The sequence below is a fragment of the Octodon degus genome, unplaced genomic scaffold, assembly GCF_000260255.1.
Source record: "Octodon degus isolate 3935 unplaced genomic scaffold, OctDeg1.0 scaffold00010, whole genome shotgun sequence".
In the NCBI taxonomy this organism is placed as follows: Eukaryota; Metazoa; Chordata; class Mammalia; order Rodentia; family Octodontidae; genus Octodon; species Octodon degus.
The window spans coordinates 24,625,774-24,632,817 of NW_004524586.1; the positions used below are offsets into that span (position 1 = coordinate 24,625,774).

At 39.3% G+C, this 7,044-nt stretch overlaps 1 pseudogene; it reads left to right on the forward strand.

Moving 5' to 3' along the window:
* The first annotated feature begins 3,563 nt into the window (after positions 1 to 3,563).
* LOC101580946 lies at positions 3,564 to 4,073 on the forward strand (annotated as a pseudogene).
* Positions 4,074 to 7,044: the final 2,971 nt, after the last annotated feature.

A 7,044-nucleotide genomic window follows, 5' to 3' on the forward strand; every position in this document is an offset into this window, starting at 1 on the left:
CTGGCAAGCACAAGGGCTTGGGTTCAATTCCCGGTTCTAGAAAAAAAAAATATATATCATGTCTGCATGTTGCACTATGAATAACTACTATGAAGACAATATGCAATGTGTTAATTATTGTAACTGTCCTACTAACCTGTTTTGAAACTGTCTCATTGCTATTTCTTTCTCAACAAAATTAATTTTAAAAAAAGGAATGAAATCTTGTCATTTGTGACAACATAGATGGAACAGGAATTTATTATGTTAAGTGACACAAGCCAGGCACAGAAAGACAAGCACATCATGATCTCACTGATATGTGAAATTGTTGACTTTATAGGATAGTGGTTATCAGTGGCTGTGAAGAGTAGGGGAAAGGGGGGAAAGGGGAAAAATAAATGAATAAAAATTTTGTGATTAAAATTCATGAAAGGAGGAACATATAAAACAAAACATTAGCTGTGTCTTAGGAAATACATTCAAAATAATGCTATGTGCACGCAGTGCAATGTTTATTCATTCAACAAATAAATATAAATATGAATATATTTAGATATATAATCACCACATGTCAGATACCAAACTAATTATTAGGAATCCAATACAATGTTTCCATAAATGAAGAGTGAGCACATGACTGAGCCTTTTTATGGAATAGCAATCTGGAAGTAAAGCAGTGAAAATTTGAGGAAAGCAAATTATTTAAATATGGACACAAGTAATTTCTTCTCATAGAAGGCCATACATAAAAAGAAATAGACATTTAAAGCTGAATTTTTCTACAGCTAGCTAAAATAAATATGAAAAATCACTTATAAAGTAAAGAAACAGCCCTGACTTATCAAGCTATATTGTCACTAGCAACACACAGAGACTCAATCCTGATTTTTACTCTAACTTTTTGGTATTTTACTCTGAAACACATTTTTATTTTTTCCCTACATAAAACAAAAAACTCACTTACTGCATTTAGATAAATATATGGGACTAAAAAGTGGATTCTTTTTGTGGCTTCTGTGAGATAAACATCCAAGACATTTAATCTGGGAAAGGAGCCAAAAGTCCAATTCCAATTTATTATTATTTCTAAATTATATATAAACCACCACATAAAATCTTCAATAATCATGGCAGTTGAGCTGCCCGAGAATGCATCATTGTTTCATCCACAGACACCAGATCAGCTTTTCTCACTTTCCAAATGCCATTAAGATTTATTACCACCATCTTCCCAGATGTCCCATCACCACCTCTGCCTCGCCCCGCCATAAAAATGTCCAACAGATGATTTGCACTTAGCATGCTAAGTAAAATGCCAATAGTAATATGAAGAGTAGTATTCAAAAGCAAACATTTTAAATTCAAGCTTGAAGAGATGGTGAGAGTTTTACCCTGAATTAAAATGAGGTTGCATTTAATTATAGTAAAGCTTTCAGAACTTAGGCTTCAGATTTCAGAAGCAAGGGTGAGTAAGAAATTGGGGTTTTCTTCTCCAACTTGTTATCTTGTGTTGTTTTTCTCTGCATGCATTGCTTCTGAGAAACCTCTTTTGATTTTTGCTTTCATTCCCTGGTATACAGATACCCTGTGCTTCCACCACATGCTGTTTCTAGAACCCCGACCCTGCTATTTTGGAAGGCCTTTTCTCCTGGACTGCACTGGATTCAGCAAAAAGGAATAATTAATTCCCAAAAACCAAGTAAGTCTTGTACACTTAGAGGAACCAGAGTCCTTCAGAAAGAATTTCACAACCTTATTTTATGCCACAGAATTGAACACATATTTATTGGCTAATGTAGGTAAAGTGGCATGTATCTGGTACCTAGAAAATAGTTGCTACTTATTTAAGACTTATTGTTATACACACACAATTCTAAATCTTCTGACTGTTGCAGGTTACTTGCATAAAAAATCCTTCAGCCAAGCATGACAGCACAAGTCTATAATTTCACTTACTACAGAGTCTGAGGCAGGAGGATTGCAAGTTCAAGACCAGCCTGGGCAACTTAGCAAGACCTTGTCTGAATTTTTTTTTTAAAGATTTAAGGGCTGGCCGAGGGGTTGGGGTTTGACCCCCAGGCCTGCTGTGCTGGTCCTGCCCCCAGGGCATGCTGAGACAGCAATTAAGACTGGGTGTGGTGGTGCACGCCTGTAATCCCAGCTCTTTGGAGGCTGTAAACAGGAGAATCACTATGAGTCTGATCTAGTAGTGAGACCCTGAGCACCTTGTAGAACCTCCCCTAAAAATACAAAAAAAAAAAAAAATTTTTTTTTTAAAGACCTGAGTAGAGTACCTCAGTGGTAGAATATTCCTGAGTTGAATTCTCATTAAAACACTCTCTCTCTCTCTCTCTCTCTCTCTCTCTCTCTCTCTCTCTCTCTCTCCCTGGACCATTAACTATCTATTCATTCATTTTACATGTATTTATGGAAAAATTACCTCCTCAGGCATCATACAAAATTTACAAAAGCAAATAGTCTCCACCTTAATGAATCTTACAGGTTATTGGGGCAAACGGACAATGAAATACTTGCACAAATGACTGTGAAACTAATAGCAATGTGTAGAAACCCTGACTCTCTGCAGTTCATTCTCCCAGACCTGTCACAAAGAAATATGATGCAATAAACAAAAGTGATTTCAATATAGTTAACATATCTGTTAAGGTCTTGAAAAAGCAAAGCAAAACTGGAGAAACCAACATGGTCAAGGAAATTAGAGAAATTTGAAAACTAAATAAAATGCGGTACCTTGGGCTGAGTCCTAGAACAGAAAGAGAGTATTAGTGGAAAGACTGGTAGAGTTGGGGGAGGTCTTGAGTGTGGTTAACAGAGCAGAAAGCTAGGCTCATGAAACTACACCATGTCAGTTTTTTAGTTTCTTGGGGTTTTTTTGTTTGTTTTTTGTTTTTTGTTTTGTGTGGTACTGGGGATTGAACTCATGCCCCTGCACTTACCAGGCAAGCCCTTTTTCTACTGAGCTCTCTCCCCAGCCCTCTAGTTTCTTAGTTTTGACAAACATGCAAGAGTTATGTGAGATGTTAGCAATGACAGAAACAGGATGAAGGGTATTTGGAAACCATTTCTACAGTCATGTAATCTTTTAAATCTTTCTGTATATCTAATGTTATTCCAAAATAAGCAGAGAAAAAAAGTAAGAAGAGAGAGAGTGTTACTGGAAGTCAAACCAAAGACCTAAACATGAGGCTAAATCCCCATCCCTTTTTTATTTGTGACAGGGTCTTCCTAGGTTACCAGCCTCAGCCTCACAGGGCTCTGGGATTACAAGCACATGCCTCCGCACCTGGCAAGGGTCTAGGTTTTCTTCATATCATTATTTGAATTTTCAAAAACTCCTGATGATGTCTACATGGAGTCCATAGTAGCACAAAAGTTTCTGATATAGAATTCACCCACATAGAGCAGAGACTCAAAATAACCATGGCTTTAAAAGCTAGACAATTGAGCAAAATTCTGCAACGTGGGGCCCTTTGGATGGGAGGACTTCTGCTGAGAGAATGGGAGCACCTGGGACTTCCAGCCGTTATTACACCTTCTGGGTGGCCTGAGGCTGCACGGATATGGCTTGTGCCACTGCTTGCTCCCTGGCCAACCAAATAGGTTTATTTGTATCTACCCCACTTATTTAAATAATAAGAAAACCATCACAGAGGGGAGGCAGATCCCAATAAGTAAGGCTGTTGAAAATCCTACAGCTACTGAGATTCAAGATGTATGCTCAGCAGTTGGACTTAATGCAGCTATTGAGAAAAATAAGATGTACTCTAAGAGAATGGAATCGTGATGTTCAGTACCGAGGCCAAGGCTGAGTCCAGCTGAAGCAGGAAGGTGGCAGCCTCTGTCTGGAGCAGTTCCCATCACGTAAGTCAGTAATGTTATATGCAGCAGAAATGATACCTAAGCTAAAAACCAGGACATAGAAAACAGGAGGTGGTGAACCAAACCTTCAGCAAGGACAGGAAGGTAAAAAAGGAAAAGGGAAGTGTAGGAGTCCCCTCTTAGTTCTTGTCTTGGCCCAGGAAGTCTATACTTATAATCCCAAAAATACTATTGGAATCCCACCAAGTTAATTCCAATCTACCACTCCCAGTGCAATCCAAGGTGAAAACAAAAACACTAAGACATATATATAATTATTGGAGAGCAAACAGGCCCTAAGTCCAGCCACAAAAATGGCTTTCAGGAACAAATAGAGTGACCCAGGGCAGCAACTGGGTTTTATTCAGCTGAGGAGGAGCAGCTTGAAGAAGAGAATTGTACAAAGTAGGTGATTACTGTGAGCTGGGCTACATGGGTGGTCTGCATTTATCTCTGTCATATGCAGAGAGAGTAATTTGCATTATGTTGTTGAGATAGTATCTAATGTTTGAAGTTCTGGTGCTTCAGCTCTCATGTGTAATCTTTCAAGTCCCAGGAAGTCATAGCCTCTATCCCAAGGCTCCATCCCAGCTGACAGCGTGGAACACTGGCTCTTTGTCCTGTCTCAACCTGGCTCCTATTGGACAACAGCAGGTGTGGGTTATCAGGGAAACATGCATGCTGTCTTCAAAAATTACCACCAGCACCTCAGCTAGACCAATATATACTGCTTAAGCCCTGTTGAAAAGATAAAGAGGGGCTGGTGAGATGGCTCAGTGGTCTAAAGCACCTACTTGGAACAAGCTTGGCAAAGCACAGAGACCGCGGTTCAATCCCCCAGCACCACATGCCAGCCAGCTGCGCCCCCTGGTGGGCTGAGCTGGCCACACACACACACACACACACACACACAATAAATGTTAAAATAAAAAAAAATGTTTTTAAAAAAAGAAAAGATAAAGAGAAGTCCTAGCCAGCTCTGTACATATCAATAAAAGGAAATAGGGTCAGGCTCAGTGAGCATGAAGATAATCACCCTTCTTTCAAGGAGAGCTGCCCAGGCAGTCCTCTACAGGGAAGAAGAAGTGATCAGCTGTGAGCATCACGGGTGCCACCCCTCTGCTGGGACACATGGAGGCATCCTCGTTGATTTTTGTTTGCATCAATCACCTGAACTACCCATTTGTGCTGTCTTCATCATCAGAGTTGACCATAAAATGAGTCCATCACAGTAGAACACAGTGGAAATTTACATCTAGTTTTTTTGGGGGGCTTTTTTGTTTGTTTGTTTGTTTGTTTGTTTGTTTTGCAGAACCGGGGATTGAACTCAGATCCTTGCGTTTGCCAGTCAAGCACTTATCCTACTGAGCCATCTCCCTGGCCCCATACATCTAGTTTTTATGCAGTATAAAAGAAAAATATTTCTTTCAATGAAGAGTTTTTATGGAAAAGTATTTTTAAACAGACAGTGGACTTCTAGAAATTGGAAACCTACCTGTCCTCTGTGTAAGCATGTGTTTTAGATAAATAAGTTTAGTAAGATTTGAAATACACATTTTGCTCACCCTTTAAATTAATTAAATAAATTTTTAAACTGCAAAAAGAACTAGAAAATTACTTTTTCTCATGCAAAAGTCACGATGTATGGATTTCAGGTCTGACATAATAGCTCTGTGATATTTAGGACTCTGGCAAGTCCACCAGCTTTGGGATTTTACCCCTCTCACTTATGCTGCAACATGTCCCACCTGACATTGAGTCTGTGTTCCCCATACTGGGACAAAGAAAAGAAAGAGCTGAGATGCACAGCTTCTAGTTACAACTTAGTAGCTAAACCCTGAAGGATGAAAAGCCATCCACTGTGTATTTATTTTACTTCACTACTTCATGAACTTTTTGGGCTGAAGATTGAACTCAGGACCCTGCACTTACCAGGCAGGTGCTTATTCTACTGAACTATCTCCCCGGCCCTACTTCATGAATTTCTGTTTTGCTATTATTGCATTTCAAATTTACTCTTAATTTTCTAGTTCCTATTTTCTTGAATTGAAAGCTAAGCCAATTTATTTTCTATCTTTCTTATTTCTAATTGTATTCAATGCTATGAATTTTCCTCAGTAAAATTCTAAGTACAAATAATACTGTGTCCACTTTGTCATTAACCCTAAGAATTTTTTAATTACTCCTTGTGATAGGCAGCTTCTTGTGTGGCTCCAAAGACCCCTGCCTCCTGGGACTTCTGCCTTTATGTAATCTGTGTCCTTGTGGCTTGAAGAGTTACTCCTAGAATAGAATGATAGTGATAAGATATCACTTCAGTCGCCGGCTCTATAGACAAGGCCACCTCCCACTGGCCCTTGTGCACGCTGACACTGAAGCAGTTCCTGAGAAGGCAGCAAGTTCTCCTCTCCAGAAGGATTTTGCAGGCAATCTGGCAAGTTCCAGATGTGTCTGACTGCAAAGACCTGAAGAACTGGGCAAGGGAAGAATTCAAAAGAAATGAAAGCACCACAGAAGAAGATACAATCCGGATGATGATTACCTAAGGTAATATCCAGCTAAAGGAGTTAGAAAAAGCAGTTACATTAGCAAGATCTTAACACTAGCATTCTTCTCAAGGATTTCCAGATATTCATGTTTTGTTGCAGTTAGGCTTAATAAATAGCTCAAAGCCAAGTCAAACTGATACTGTGTACAGTACTCAGGCATAACTTCAGACCAAAGCAGAGCATAAGTGCCAGAGCAAAGAACAGCACAATGAAACAACTCCCTAGAACTGAGAGGGGCTGGGGAGATAGCTCAGTGGAATAAATGCTTGCCTGGCAAGCACAAGGTGTTGAGTTTGATCCCTGGTACCACTACCAAAAAAAAAAAAAAAAAAAAAAAAGTACTTCATTTGATCAAGCAAGTCCATGATTCATCCACATGGCTGACACTGACAAAGGATCTACAAACTGTGGTACAGGGTATCAGGGTAAATACTGAGCAGATTTAACTGATCTTATCTGGTACAAAAGTTACATTTCTTGTTATACAGGTTTTACTTTATCTTGGTCTTAACCATCCAGCAGAAAAGTATAAAAGCGAAGTATAAAAAGTAAAGCCATATTAATATGCTGAGCTGTAAAAGGCTCAAGTCAACAACTTCTGACATTGCCAGTCCTACGGATAACCCACTACTAT